Consider the following 16,600-nt stretch of genomic DNA (forward strand, 5'->3'; position numbering starts at 1 on the left):
CTCCTCCTCCTCCTCTTCCTCTTCTTCTTCTTCTTCTTCTTCTTCTTCTTCTTCTTCTCCTCCTCCTCCTCCTCCTCCTCCTCCTCCTCCTCCTCCTCTTTTCTAGGTTAAACATACCCAGCTCCTCCAACCATTCCCCATAAGGCTTTGTTTCCAGACCCTCTATCATCTTGGTTGCCCTCCTCTGCATACATTCCAGCTTGTCAATATCCTTCTTAAACTGTGGCACCCAGAACTGGTGTGCTGTTCCCGTGGGTTACTCGAGAGGAGAGGTCCAAGTCTGGTCTGTGGTCAAAGGTGCAAAGTGGAGGCAGTCCGTAGTAGCTGAAGCTGGGTGCAGGGCAGGAAGTTGGGTGAAGTCAGGAACTCTGACAGAAAAGCAGGACAGGGTTCAGGCAGGAACTAGCAACCAACAATGTTGCTCCTGCAACTTGGGACTGGGGCTGGCTGGCTTTTATCTGCCCCGAGGCATAGGGCAGCCCCGATCCTCTGGTGACTTGCCTCTCCTGGCCTGGAGGTGAGCACTCCTCCTGTGGGAACTTAGTTCCCTCCGCCTCTCTGCCTTGAGCCTCTGCAGCCCAGGAGAGGCTGGAGGGTTACCAGACCCAGAGGCAACCTCACCTTCCCCTGACGGGGCTGAGAGTGGAGCACCTGCAGGCAATGGGTCATCCACCCCCTCAGGAGCCAGAGCAGACTCAGCTGGTGCCTGCACCTGAGGACCCAGCACAGGTGAGGGCCCTTCAGGCTCAAAACCCAGCCCCGGCTCAGCTGGTTCTGGAGGCGGGGACTCCTGTGCAGGCTGGGATCCCTGAGGTTCAGCATCTGAGTCCGAATCCCAGGCCATCACAACTGGACACAATATTGCAGGTGTGGTGTGAGCAAGGCAGAATAGAGATGGGTGCCATTAAAGTTGGTTTCATGTGTAATAAGAGCACAGAAATTGATGTTACTAAAGTCTCTCGTCCTCTTAGTGCATTTGCATGAACTCGCAGGGATTAGAAGTGTGTAGAGTGGCAGAGGTACATGTGCTGGCCCTGCCAGCAATAGCCTGCTGCATGCTGGCTCCCCTCAGACCTTTGCACACTGGGGACAAAGGTTTGAAGGGGACTTCTAGGTAAAAGTAAAGGTAAAGGTAAAGGACCCCTGGATGTTTAAGTCCAGTCAAAGGCAACTATGGGGTTGCGGTGCTCATCTCGTTTTCAGGCTGAGGGAGCTGGCGTTTGTCCACAGACAGTTTTCCGGGTCATGTGGCCAGCATGACTAAACCGCCTTGGACTTCTATGTGCTTTTGACACATAGACACCCCTGTCCTTTGGGGAAGCTTGATAAGGCAAGATCCCCAATTCCTCAGGGGATTCTAAGTACAGTGGTACCTCTGGTTATGAATGCTTCTGGTTACGAGCTCTGCTAACCTGGAAATAGCTGCTCCCAGTTGTGAACTTTGCCCCAGGATGCGAACAAAAATTGTGTCGTGGAGGCACTTGCTCAGCGGGAAGCCCCATTAGCAAAAGCGCACCTCAGGATAAGAACGGTTTCGCCTTAAGAACGGACCTCCGGAATGAATTAAGTTCATAACCAGTGGTACCACTGTATATTCAAACAAGCATTTGTGTTCAACATGTGAAAGTCTGAGAGTAGCCACAACACTTGGAGACATGGTAGGGGGCCTGCATGCATGTTCCTATCCCTCTATAGCTCTTTAACCTTCACATGTTTAGACAAACACCCACCGAGGGTTAATATTACTCAATCACAAGGGGAGAAATCTTTGTTCTCTGTTATCCCCACCATGCTGACACAGGCTATTCATCCCCTAGTCACTCACTGAACCACCTGGATTTCAGTCCTTTCCAGGGATATTTAACTGCTCTGGCCATGTCCTGGCTTGAACTGTAGAACAGCTGAGCTATTAGTCATTGTGACTAAGTTTTGATGGATTCTGCCCATGGTGAAAGACAATAATAAGGTTGTCTATTAGTGAGGTCCTATAGGGGACCTTGCATGAAATATGAAGGGCTTTATCTATGCTGGCTCCGACACGGTTCATCGGGACTATGTCTTGCTGAGTCAAACCACAAAGAGTTTTTGGCTCACCGAAGGAATTGTACCACCTGAAGCTGCTTCATCCTCGTTCTTCTGAACCAACGAGCCAAAGAATGTAATGAGGGGAGAATGATGAGGATGGAGAGAGGAGAAGAAATGACAAAGGAGGTCTTCATTTCAGCAAACAGTGAAAGAATAGATCCATGTAGGCGAAAGGATGTAGAGAAGAATGGGAAAGAGCAAACAAACCACATGTAAATAATAATAAAATAAAATAAAATGGGAAACAATCCTAGCATACAGTGCTTCATTGCTCTTGATTACACTTTATGTCACAGAAAATGTGCATGCCATGATGGGCAAACTTTCCCCCCTGCTATATTGAATCTGCCTGAAATGGGAAGCTGCAAAAATTCAAATGTACAGTGTATCCGGCATGTAAGCACTGCATTCTGTTCCTAATTTCAGCAGGCAGCCTTCACAAAGTTGGAAAATATTAGGGCATCGTTAAATAGATGCAGCTCTTTCCCGTATCACAGCCACATCATACTATAATTAAAGTCAGAATTTCAAACACAAGCGTAAGCTTTCATATATCCCATCCACACACCGTGGGGGGACATCAGTACCGAGGCATAACATTATTGTGCCATAAAGCAGCTTTCTCCAATGTGGTGCCTTCTAGATCTTGTTGGTCTCCCACTCCCATCAGGCCTGGCCAGCATGGCCAATGGTCAAGGACGGTGGTAGCTGAAATCCAGCAACATCCGGAGGGTGACAGATTCCTTAGCTTACATTTACTACCCCCCTATTTTATCATCACAACAACCCTGTGATGGAGGTTAAGAGAGAGAACACCTGACCCAAATTACCTGCCTGGCCCAAGGAGCCCTGTGAGTAGGGTTTTGAATGTAGCTCTACCCACTCCTACTGTGATGCTACTCTGATGCTCTAATCCAGTGGTGGTTGACCTGTGGTCCTCCAGAGATTTCTGAACTATAGCTCCCATCATCTCTGACCAATGGCTGGGGTAGTTCAGTTGGTAGATCATGAGACTCTTAAATCTCAGGTCATGGGTTTTAGCCCCACACTGGGCAAAAGATTCCTGCGTTGCAGGGGTTGGACTTGTGGATTCTTCCAACTCTACAATCCTATTATTCCAGGGTTTCCCGAACTTGGGTCCTCAGCTGTTTTTGGACTACAACTCCTGCCATCTCTAGCTAGAAGGACCAGTGGTCAGGAATGATGGGGATTGTAGTCCAAAAACAGTTGAAGACCCAAGTATTATTCTATGCTGAAGCTAATGGGAGATGAAATCCCACAACCTCTGTGGGGACGGGGGGCAGTTGTGCAGGGTGCCTTTGAAATTTGATTTTTAAACACAGAAAAGGTCCATAATGTTTACCTTTTCTGCTGCATTTGATGTGATTTGCAAGCACACACCCCACCCTCCATGCCTGTTCTGAGAGGGGGAAATATCACCGCCATAGCAATAGCCCTGTGGAGTTTGGATCATTGGTGAGAGTGGGCAGGCTTTTGCCTGCTCATGGGTTTAAAAGGTAAAGGGTAAATGGACCCCTGACTGTTAGGTCCAGTCACAGACGACTCTGGGGTTGCGGTGCTCATCTCGCTCTATAGGCTGGGGAGCCAGCATTTTGTCCGCAGACAGCTTCGGGGTCATGTGGCCAGCATGACTAAGCCGCTTCGGGCGAAACCAGAGCAGCACACGGAAACACCGTTCACCTTCCCGCTGGAGTGGTACCTATTTATCTACTTGCACTTGACATGCTTTCGAACTGCTAGGTTGGCAGGAGCAGGGACCGAGCGACGGGAGCTCACCCCGTCGTGGGGATTCGAACCGCTGACCTTCTGATCGGCAAGCCCTAGGCTCAGTGGTTTAGACCACAGCGCCACCTGCGTCCTGCTCATGGGTTTGGAAAGATACAATTGGGAGTTCTCCATTGATTTACAATTAATTAGGCATAGATCCACATGAAAAATAGCTCCAAATCAACCAATTGATTGACTAATTAAAAGCTCGAGCTCAAGGGGCTGTTCTAGAAGAGCAATCCATTCCCTGTGTTCGCAAGGTGTCCCAGCAGTGCAACTGAAGTGCCAGAGATCCCAGTGCCCAGATCCCGCTACTAGAGTTCTGTGGGAGTTTGTGTTCACAGGAAGAAGAGGCAAAGGCAGTACAGATAGGAACATGACCATGGACAGCTCCAGAGGGCCCTGCTAAGGCAGCTACAGAAAATGTTGTCTCTTCACAGAACTGAAGCTAACTGAAGTCTATTCGGTTTATGAACTCTGCAAAACCGGAAGTAGTGTCCGGGTTTGCAAACTTTACCTCAGTCTAAGAATGAAAGCTGAATGGTGGGAGGGCACCAGCGGTGGAAGGCCTCATTAAGGAAAGCGTGCCTCAGTTTAAGACTGGTTTCGATTTAAGAAAGGACTTCCAGAATGGATTAAGTTTGTAAACCGAGGTACCACTGTACAGGGGATTCTTTTTATTCTGAATGAACTGGTGTGTGCTATTTCTCTTTAACAGATGTGTGAAGGAGACACATAATGGTGCTTTATGCCAGTTATCAAAAATTGTTGAACCTTTTTAGCTGGCATATGCAGCTGCCTTTAAATATACATGATGTAAGTGGAGCTTGTTGCTATTCCATTTTCAAATTCCATTTTGTTTTGACTGCAGAGAAAAAGGTTGACTTAATGGGCATCCCATTCTATAAAGAGATAATGCACATCTTGGAGGTGGGAAGCAAAGTGGTGTGCACTGCGGTAACTACAGCATCACCTTTTAACACTCCTTGTTAAGTAAATGGGATCATTCTACTAGGCTGCATGTCAATTATAATACCATTATCAAAAGGTTATGCAGGGCTCTGTGGTGCTTTCAGGCCATTGTGTAGGTGACTAATCCTCAATCCACCAGGCACCCTACCCTGACGCATATATGCATGGCTTGTCACAATGTTTGCTAGCAAGATCAGCCATTTCTAGAGTAGCAAGAGTAATATACTCTGCTATGATACACTATGTGATATTATCCTGGCACAGAAGTGCATCTGATCCTAAATGCTTATTCACTAGCACAAGTGTGCATAGCATCAGACTATAACTCCTACCTATCTTAATGTCGAGCTAGATTGATATATTTGGAAACGGGAGACACTATTATTCCCCTGCCCCCAAATTTTGTTTCCCTCTTCCACATAAGAGATGGAAGACACCTTTGCTTTCTTTGGCCCTGCATCACTTTGGACTTAATTTGACTTCATGTTGGTACTGTGCAAGAGTATCAGTATTACAGTATGTAGTTTTTCATTTTGGCAGCTTCTTTTAAAATGGATGCCATTGCATGTTCCAGCTAGTGACAAATCATGTGGCAATGCCACTTGGAACTCTAAAGCAGAATTATCTCGCTTCTGGGGGGTATGATGGAAAATGCAATACAATGAGAATGTCTTTCTGTCTGTCTGTCTGTCTCTGTCTCTGTCTCTCTATCTTGCTTTCATATCTCTCTCTCTCTCTCTCTCTCTGTGTGTGTGTGTGTGTGTGTGTGTACACAGAAAGACACACAATTGCTTCATGAAAGAAATGTGGACTGATCTGAGATCTACCAGCTGAGCTTCTGACCTCAACAATTTTCACAGTAACTCTGACACATACTGAGTTTTCTATTCTTGGTTGCAAGTTGGAAGCCAATTAAATTAAAGGGCTATTTGTTTCAGAATATTTGTCTCTGGGCTGCTTAAAGAGGAACACAAACAATGCCTATTCAGAGAGCTCTCTGCATCGGAGACATTGACAGTGTGCTGCTAGGTTGCAGAAATTCAGCCCAAGACCAATTTGTAATAATTTGGAGGATACATCATTGCGTCACCGAAACATCAACAAAACAAAACAAAACAAAACCTTCCCACGCTGCTTCTTTACATATCACATTGACACAGTAGTTCTGGCACTTTCCCTGGGAAGCATACAACAGGAATAATGTTTTGACACTACTTTCTGCTACAGCACAGCAACTTGGGGGGGGGGGGAATAAGTCATTCCACTCCACATTCCTCAAACCTTTCAACTATCTCCATTAATACAGATACTTGGGCCACATCGATATAACCCTTTTTCTTCAGAACTAAGTTGGGAATTCCCCCCTTCCCATGACAGACGACTGGTTCACACACTCAGTTACCTAGATGTATATATAGGAGGGTTGGGCAGTGTTTCTTTCCTGGGGCTTGGAGTGCCCTAATAAATATAATATGTTTTTCAATATCTCTTTCTCTAGGTCAACGGGCTTTTCAAGGAGTGAGGCTGCCCAGAATACTGCCTGTTCAGCATTGAAGAGCTCTGGACGATTTCTTTGTTGTTGTTAAGCTAGCCCTATATTTCTGGAGGGTGGGGCGGGGTATGGGTACATGCTTCCATATGTGGTGGAGGTGCCCACCCATTCAGATTTTGGGTGGATATTTTATGAAATTTGTTTGATTACATCTCAATACTTACTAATAGACCTGATGAGGACACTACTATAGTTGATAACTCAGAAGTTGGAGTTTCCCATAAGGACTTAACTATACTTACTGTTCACAGTAGCCAGAGTTAACAGTGGGCAAATACTGATAGTGACTTTCAAGACCGCTAGTATCACCAGCTCTGGACTGTTGCACTAATGGCAAAATTAACCAAACATCTAAGATCATTGCATAAACCCAAAACCAGGAATACTTCCTTCAGGTTTGACATCCTTTTATTGAAAACATTGCAGTGAAGGAACATGATTGGCATCCATCCTCTTCCCATGGACTGTTGTGGAAGGATGCCCTTGGATAATGCATTAATAATGGACAATTGTCTGGAACCACAGTCTTTTTCTGTCTTCTAAACTCTCTTCACATTATTATCTCCCCTTCTCTCCTTTTCCTTCCTCCTCTTTTTCTACTCTTTCTTCCCCCCTCTATTTCATTTGTAACTGATGGGTTTAACTGTTATTGTAAAACCTGTTTTTGTAAAGGAAAAGGAAAAGGAAACTATAATTCTTAAAAACAGCAACAGGACAGCAAGTTACAAGCTTTATTTAACTTTTAAAAATGTTGTCCTGCTTGTGAGGAGGATCCCTCAGAGCTGTTCAATACTCTACAGGTAGCAGTTTGCACAGCCTCACCCTATAACGTACCGTATTTTTCCACGTATAAAACGATGCTTTTTGCTTTAAAAAAAAAGCAACAATTGGGTGTCGTCTTATACATGGATAGTGAATGCAGAGAGGGGATGTGCAATTAATGGCAGCAGCAAGCAGGAGATTGGCAGCAGCAATTGGGCGGGTAAGTGGTGGCTACGGCAAGGCCTGTTGGCGATTAGCTGCGGCTGCTGCAATTGGGCAGGCAATTGGCGGCTGTGGCGAGGCGGGCAGGCAATTGGCAGCTGCAGCAAGTGGGTGGGCGTGCTGTTGGGGGCGGTGAGCGGGCAGACAATTGGTGGCTGCAGCGAGGTGTACGATCAGCGGTGGCAGTGGCAAGCGATCGGCAGTGGCGGGCAGGTGGGTGAGCGACTGGCAGAAGTGACCTCCCCCCCCCCAAAGCTAAACAACTTAATTTCTTAATTTTGGGTTTAAAAAAATAGGGGTCGTCTTATACATAGCGACACAGGTGGCGCTGTGGTCTAAACCACTGAGCCCAGGGCTTGCCAATCAGAAGGTCGGCAGTTTGAATCCCCGTGAGGGGGGTGAGCTCCCGCTGCTCGGTCCGTGCTCCTGCCAACCTAGCAGTTCAAAAGCCCGTCAAAGTGCAAGTAGATAAATAGGTACCGCTCCAGCGGGAAGGTAAACGGCGTTTCCGTGTGCTGCTCTGGTTTTGCCAGAAGCGGCTTAGTCATGCTGGCCATATGACCCGGTAAAACTGTCTGCGGACAAACGTCAGCTCCCTCGGCCAGTAAAGTGAGATGAGCGTCGCAACCCCAGAGTCGTTCGCAACTGGGCTTAACTGTCAGGGGTCCTTTACCTTTACACATCATCAAGAATATTGCAATTTTGTGTGTCTGTACATTCTGCTTTGCTCCCTCCACACTAGTGGGCATAACAGAGCAGCTATGTGTGGGTCCATCAGCCCCAAGACAAATTAAATCAGTCCCATGAAACACTAGATTTCCCCATCATTGCCTGAATATCAGCCTGGATAACTCAGTTGATTAGAGTGTGGTGCTGATAATGCCAAGGTTGCAGATTCGATCCCCATAATGGACAGCTGCATATTCCTGTATTGCAGGAGGTTCGACTAGATGATTCCGTTCCAACTATATGAATCTATGATTCGAGATAATGTCATGTAACATCAGCTGATAGGTACAAGTGAATCCAAGATGGTCTGGTAGTGGCCCAACCATTTGATCTCCTGTTGACTTGTGCAGGAGGCAGGCGTTCATCGAAAACATACAGGGAAGGTTTACAAAGTATAAAGCAAGATGAATATCGGAACAAAACATTTAGAACTTATAATAACCCTTTGAAGCAGGTACATCCGTACACAGGAGGGACTGATGCTTTGGGGTTCTGCAACGTCTTGTCAAATGACACGAGACTGAACAGATACCCAAAAATTCCCCTGGCTGTTTGTTATGGCTCTATATTTCTCTTCAAAGTTTAATTTCTGCTTCAAGGGAATGACCTTCATGCTGACGGGGAGGAAAGGGAGTTCGGAACTATCCACCAAGAGACAAAATAACAGCCTGTGTGATGTGCCATTTAGAGATCAGTTCTGCAGCCTGGCAAGCACAAATTAAACTTTCCTATCATCAATGGTGGATCAAATTTTGAGGCTCCCCGTAATGGCCACGGTACCGAAGGCTTGTTGATAGAGAAGATGAGGCTTATAATGGTAGCAGCAGCCTTCATTATAGTTTATCTGGACATAGCTGGCAGGATGTAATAAAACTGAACGAGACTGAAATGACAAGTCTCTGAGCTTAAGAGACCCTGGCAGGATTTTCAAGCAAAAAAGCAGCAGGGCTTTTTTTACTAAAAAAAAAAAAATGACATGTGCTTAACTCGATGTTCAGAGTTAAAATAGAGTAGGGCTAGGGAAACATTCTGGACTAAGAATGATGTCGAAGTGGTTGAAATGCATTCCTTATTTCCACCGCAGATCTTGGGGAATGATGAATAACTTTGCTGCTCTTTAACGACCAATAGGATTAGTACTGATAAATGTTTCAGTCCTATTTACATTTCCCTCAGCCTTGTTGAAACGCTTAACAGAAAATATCTTCATCTCTGCCACAGGACCTCATTAAATGCTTTTGGCAATGTATATATTGGGGATGCCTGCACACTCACTTTAATGAATGGATGGAGCTGTCTGGTCCATTGAGGTAATTGAGAAAGCGATTTTGTGAGAAGGAGCTCACTTAATTTAAATTTAACACATTAATTGTTTTTTTGTTTTTACTTTCTGAAAGAATAAATACCTCTAACTTATATAAACACACAAATAGAAAGGAGGGGGGAAACTATATTGAAAACTGGACTCCCAGGTCATATGATTTATTAAATTTTATTTTATTTAACAACATTTATGTACCATTTGACTGTAATAAAACCTCTAAGCAGTTGACAAGAAATATTAAAATTAGCAATACAAGCAATTAAATACATTTAAAGATAAGGTAACGTTGCTGAGGTTAAGCACGTCACTGTCTGGCACATAGCTTAATAGTGCTTTATTTCCATGAAAGATAGTCTCAAAAAAACCCAATAAAAATAATAATAATGACAAACTATTGGACACCAGTCATCAGCACTGATGTTGCATGTGTAGTTCTTTATTCTTCTAAAGGTCTACGCTGGTACATTTGTATAGGGCTGAGCTGAGAAGGGGGCATTTTGGGGAAATGGTTGTTGTGTGTGCATACACTGATTGGCTAGGATTAAACATATGGCCTGTATAGGAAGCATTGCTTTTGTGCTAACCAAACAGAGTCAATCTGCAATTTGTTGTGCCAGCAAACAGTTGATTGGCTGCACAGAATCATGATGTCATCATATCCAGTTTGTGATCCCTGATTGCCAGAGATTACCTGGAGAATGGGGGGAGAGATGTCCACCAAAGAAGAAAAGGGAAGTGAAAGAAATGGGGAAAGTTGGGATTAAGGTTTGTAAGGAGTTTCAATGCCTCGCTTCCAAGGAAGTTTCTAGCACAAAAAATAAATAAATCTGAATATCATTCCGTTCACCCTTATCAGAGGTCTGTTCAGATCAGAAATTATCTTTATCATCTTTCAAAGAGGGAGGAATGGAAGTGGATGTTTGGAAGTGTGCGGCTTCATCTTTTGCTGCACAGCAATTCCTTCTCAATGTAATACTTCAGACCTTTTGCCTCCCCTGTGCTTGAAAGTGCATTTCTTGTCTCCAGCAGCAGAGGCACCTATTTTAAAATGAAACAACCAGTGAGGGAGCTTTCTTGTGCAGCAGCTCCCGCACTGTGTCGTAAAGCAAAAGTGTTAGAAGAGCAGCTAGGGGCATCGTAATGCCAGTGGCTAATTGTTATGTACTGAGACGAATAGGATCCAAAATGCAGCAATCTGATTGGTCCTAGAACAATAGGATTCAGAATGCAGCAGTCTGATTGGTCCTAGAACAATAGGACCCAGAATGCAGCAGTCTGATTGGTCCACAGGAGCCACCCAATCCAGCTCTAGGTGGAAGTGAATCCGCAACCTGATTGGCCTACAGGACAATACCGGAATCAGCCAATCACGTGGGGCCCATTGTGTAAATAATGTATATAAAGCAGACATTCTGGGGGAGCTTCAATTCCTTCTCACCACTATGAGCTGAATAAAGAGCATGAAATCCACTCTCGACTCTGAGTATATTTCTCTAATATTAAAAGGCAATGGGAATGGTTTATACAAGCCCTTTAGACATGGAGACATGTTCCTCAAGTGTTTTGGATGCACTGTTCACACAGGAAATCAGCAATGCTGTGCAAGAGGTTACATGTCTGGGATAGGGAGCCTCTCCTCATTTTAAGCCACTGTCAGCAGTGTGGTCACCTATTTCGTGGTTGAGAGGCAGGAGAAAGGGGCACCTGGGGAGAATATAACGAATACTTGCCCCTCTCCTCCTAACTATCAGGTAATAGGCATTGTGCAATGTCTGGAAGCTGTTGATCTCCAAACGTAATTTAGGCACCTGGCTCAAGCAGCAGACAGAGAAGACTTGTCGTGTTGCCTTGCTATTTAGCACTAATCTGTAATCATCTCCAGGTGTTATTAGTTAGTATTGTTCTGAGTTTGTGGGTGCCAGACACCCCTGTGTTATGAGTTTCAGACTCCCTTGCATTATGAGTTGTTGGGTGCCAGACACTGAACCCCTGGATTCAGCAAATATGACAATAGAAGCCAGGCCAGTTGCCTGGGAGATGAGCCATTAGGAGAACAAAAGGAAGAACAAAAGTGGAAAGGGGTGGGGTCTGTGCCAGATGACAACTGGGAGAGGCCCCTCCCTCAACTCAGACTTAGCTAGAAGACAAAACCAGTTATTTGAAGCAGAGTTTTAGACTTTTGCTGTTATGTGAGCTAGACGCTAGATGCAAAGAAAGGTTGCAGGCTGTTAAAGGCGGCAAGCTGGAGGAGGGGGTCAGAGCACGGTGGTTGATCTATGTTTGAATCTGTGGCTGCAGCTATGGCAGAAGCAAGACCCTCTTGGAGTGTCAATGCCGTGAAGCCCGCCATCATAGGCTCAGGTTGTATCTATGTGTAAATAATCCATATAAAGACACCATAGCCTCTACTGTATCTCATTTTCAAAAGGGAACATTAACCCTGGATAAAGTGCCTGGACCTCCCTGGAATCTTGCACCACTCAGAGATTGTGTGTGTGTGTGTGTGTGTGTGCGCGCGCACACACACACACACACACACACACACAACAGTATAAAGAAATATAAGTCAGCTACAGGACAAAACAAACCCAATAAGCCTGCTCCAATCCAAGATTAATCCATATTGGCCTCAGTATTTAAGGGAAAGAAAATAAATTCAGTAGAAAACCTGGATGTTGCAGTATGGGATGCGGAAGAGGGCCTGATGTGTCGGTTAAGCATATTTAAGTTTACCCAAAGTGGGTGGGTCAAAAGTATTTTAAAGGCAGAATGTACTGCCCAACTACCTTCATTTTTTTACTTTTCTTCCTCTTTTGAATGTTATTCTCCCTGGATAAGCATCAATGTGCTTTATGGTTTTAAAATAATTTTATCAGGTACATGTGCGTGTTTAGTACAATGTGATCTTCACTTATCATTATGAGAATCCATATTGGTTCTGGGGGTGGGGATTGTGTGGGATGTCTAGCTGAGCCCAAAGAAAAACATTTTCATTTGTGGGGGGGGGGCTATTCTGCTTCAAAATCCTCCAACAACCAGCTATGATATTTATGACATGTGAAAGAAAGAAAGGAAGGAAGGAAGGAAGAAAGGAAGGAAGGAAGGAAGGGTTTATAACTATCTTCTGGAACAATTTAGTCACATGAGACCTTGCAACTCAGATATTTGACCCAAACAATTCCAATTACTGGTGTATATTTTGGCCTTCTTCCTTTATTATCTTGGCTTTGTAAATTGCCCATAACACATTCTTAAACCAAGCGTACCTGATATGAGAGTACTATCAAACTGATTTTTTCCCCTATTTGTTTAAAATGAATTATGCACCATAGCCTTAAGATATCTTTGGAGTGGACCAGCCTATTTCTTGATTGTCTTCTTTTGTTCGAAAGGTACTGGCTGATGGAGGGAAGGGGGAGTGGAGGGTGAATCGTAATTTAAATTACACCGCTGTCACTAATCATGGATTAGTTGCCTTTGAGAATTAACATAATCCCGAAGAAAGTCATGTACATGTTTGGCATACCAGTTATTTCAGATATATATGTTAATCATGTTCAAATTAACACAACCTATATAAGTACATAGATTAAAACACCATGCAGAGGTACAGCAAAGCAGCAAAGTAGCTGGCAGCCCTGTGAATGGGGGCTCTAATTCTCTTAAAGCTTTCAAAGATCAGTTGTCAGGTGCCTGTATGTTAAAGGAAACAAGTCTTTACCGCCTGTCATTTCAATGATATTTGCAGTAACTCCAAAGAGGGTTATAGGCTGTTTTATTGTTTGAATAGGGAGGATGTTGCTCCTGTGACCTCCCATTGAACCAAGGATTTCTCAAAATGAAAATCTGACTTTGTTTGAGCTCCAGTAAGGTTGTTGGTTTAAAAAAAAAAATGTGCTTGAGTGAATTTAATATTTATGGCATTGAAAAGAATGTCTTCAACCAGAGTTCTGATGACTATGATGATGGTACATAGGACGGGAGTTCCCAAACTGGTCCATGGGCCACCAGTGGCCTGCAGTCTTCATTCAGGAGGTCTGTGACATGTCCAGTTATAATGGGTGGAATGCCACATTCCATGAAATGCAAATCATAAGGCAATGAAATACAATATAACAAGGATGTCCAAGAGGTTGATTGCAATCTACCGGTCAATCGCGGGGTCTCCCTGGTTGATCGCGTGATCCTGATCAATGCTCCCCAAAAAAAGCTCAACAACTTGATCACTGTCACATTTTGTTTAGTGGGAGTAGATCACAGTCTCTTGGAAGTTGGACATCCCTGCAATATAAGATACAAAAGAAGCAATGAAAAGGCAACTTTCTCCACCTTCCCTGTGACATCTCTGGATGAAGTCTCTGGGTGTATCTCTCTCTTGTTTTCCAATCATGTCTAGCTGGGATGGCCATCATCTTTGGTGAGGGTCCATTCCAGCTCTACAATTCTATGATTCTATGTGCCCCCTAAATTATGGCCCAGGACATTTAGGACTTCAGAGTCAGCATCTTAAAATGTTGCAAAATAAAACCAATGCAGCAGTCGCTTCAGAACTGTACTGGCAGTGTTGCTGTTGCAAGAACTATAAATAGATCAACCTCACACATTTGTCATGCAGCATAGCCCTGATGTGTGCATTTGTGGCAGGACAAATTGTGTGTGGTGGGTGTGGGGTTGTATTTTCTAAATATAAAGAAGCAAAAGATTTATGTAATTTGATTTCATAGCTGACAGTCATTTTTCATCATTGTTTCAAGCATGAAAGGTTCTGCAGTGGCTATATAAAGCTTGAGGGACTCAAACCTTGGATATCATGGGAAGTAGCTTTGCTTTTCTCTCTTAAGCAAAGCAGACCCACAAATCAGTTCCCAATAAGTCTTGGTGAGGAAGATTATTATTGGGGAAGGCATGAATCAGGGGAGATTTAAAGAGTTATTAAAAGAAATGGTGTATCTCCAAAAATTAGACAAACGGCGTTGAGTAGTTCAGCTGCATATCAATTTAATGACCCTGTTCCCTGGCATGAGCTGGTTGCATTGTGTTGTTTAATGATCAAAACATCCAAATTTGAAAGCATTTATGTGAAACTGTGTGGCTAGGGAGTTGGTCCTACAATATATTGACTCAGGCAGCTTTGTTCATCATAACTTTAGTTGCCAGGTAATCCAAATGCCCAATCTGCTGTGCTGGGAGTATTGGATGAAGCTGAAGTATTCTTCTGCTCAGCCCTGACTGGGTCTGCCATCCAGCAGTGCTGGGGAACCTTCATTGCTGAGGGGGGAAATCCCACCAGCAAGGAGTACCTCAATGAACCCACCCAAATGGCAGGTGGGTGGAAGCTACCAACAGCTGTATCTCTGCCAGCTATTGTTCTGTTGACAATGAAAACTGGTCTGGTAAGAAGAATTTGCATTGCCCTCTGCTTGGGATGAATGAAACTGTTGATTTCAGTTCTCCACGTTTCTCATTTCTCCAGTCTTAAATTCAGTTTTCCACATTTTTGAAGAAATTTCTGTTCTTTTTAAAATAATAATACTAGTCGTCATCATCATCATCATCACCTTGCTGGGAATGTATCAACATTGCGAATTCTCCTAATACATCTTGAAATGCAGTTTTAACTTTTGCAAACATTTTGCAAACAATTCTCCACGTTATTTTCACTGATATTTGTCATATGCATTTTGAATGGAGAACTACATCACAAGATCCAACTTACTGCAGATTTTGAAGGATAGCTGTGTTTGGTTCAAGAATTAGGGAGTTTTTCATTAAAACGCAAACACAATTGCGTTGATCCTCCATCCCTGTCCTCTGCCTTGCAGGAGTAGAGTAAATGTGCTCTGTGTCCAATGTATAAACTGGTCAAATATGCAAGGATGGAATATGTGCTCATATAAAAAGTTTCCTCTGAAGCACCCTACAACTTGATGAGAAATATGATGGCTACAGCCCTGCCTCTAGTTAAATGCAACTTAGTCCCACTGAACTCAATGTAACTTGCAGTGGGGCACAATTAGTGTTGAATGAACTTCCCTCTGTTTTTAGCCGCAGAGATTTTTCTTTTACTCTTATTTCAGAAAATTACTGCAGGCGCCCAAACCCTGGGTGTTAAAACTCAAAATGAGCAGGATGGGGAAAGGATGGCGGCTTTGCAGGGAGCTAATGGGGGCAACACAGTAAAGATGGCTGAAAGTATATAAGTAAGACAGAAATGATAGTAGATGGCAAGTATACAGAGGAGAGAGTCGGTAATGATGATAAAAGGAAAAGCTAGCTGACTGAGTAGAGAGAGCATTATTGGGTGCTTTGATGGATGAACAGGGTCTAAACCCGAGATGTGGGTACTTACCCTAAACACATTTTGGAACTTCCAGCACAGAAAGTGAATTCAAGACATTCTGGTTTAATAAAGCCCCTTGGCGTACTGTAATCAATCAAGCCCATAAGCTTGTCACGCTCAAGTTAGAAATAACTTTCCCTGATTCCATTTAATAACCAGTTACTTCCTAAGAATAAAAGTGTCTCCACGTTCTGTAATATTTTTCTCTCTCCACTTGCCCCCCCTTTTTATTTTCCTGCTAGTGCCTTATTGATTAAGTCCTGAATCTTGCTATAAAATTGGGCCTACACTCAAATATTTTATTGTTCCGACAGGCCAATGCATTTCCCGGGGATTTTTCTCTAAGCCTTTTTTTGCCCCCAAATCACCATGGCAACAGTGCCTCCATTTATGAGTTCGTTTATCTTCAACGTGCACCCCAATAAGGAAGAAATTAATTTTATTGTCTCTACTTTTCAAATGGAGTAGAAAGGCAGTGCAACTAAATACCTGTCTCAAGGTAACAAAGGGAGCCTGTGACAGAGACAAGAATGGGTTAGCATTGGCATCCATTTCAAGGCAGGTGGATGGAACTTATTTATTTATTTTAAAAAGTTGGTCTAAGACAGGGGTTGGCAAAGTTTTTGTGGCTTGGGCCGGTTCACAGTCCCACAGACGCTGTGGTGAGCCGGGTGTGTGCGCGCACACGCTATTTCCACATTATTGCATGTGCAAACGCTATTTCCAGCACTCCTCCCGGCGCGGAAGAGGCGTGCGCAGTTTCCCATTGGCTGCAGCAGCTTCCTGCAGCCAATGAGAAGTTGGCCAGCATCACAGAAGGTGGTCC

At 44.0% G+C, this 16,600-nt stretch overlaps 1 long non-coding RNA gene across 1 annotated transcript; it reads left to right on the forward strand.

The window, feature by feature from the left end:
• Nucleotides 1–642: 642 nt before the first annotated feature.
• LOC309528908 lies at nt 643–2,295 on the forward strand. The gene is made up of 3 exons (XR_014217978.1): nt 643–729; nt 993–1,120; nt 2,195–2,295. It is a non-coding gene; the product is annotated as an uncharacterized lncRNA (long non-coding RNA).
• Nucleotides 2,296–16,600: the final 14,305 nt, after the last annotated feature.

The sequence above is a fragment of the Podarcis vaucheri genome, assembly GCF_965113315.1.
Source record: "Podarcis vaucheri genome assembly, chromosome: 3".
NCBI classification, from domain to species: Eukaryota; Metazoa; Chordata; class Lepidosauria; order Squamata; family Lacertidae; genus Podarcis; species Podarcis vaucheri.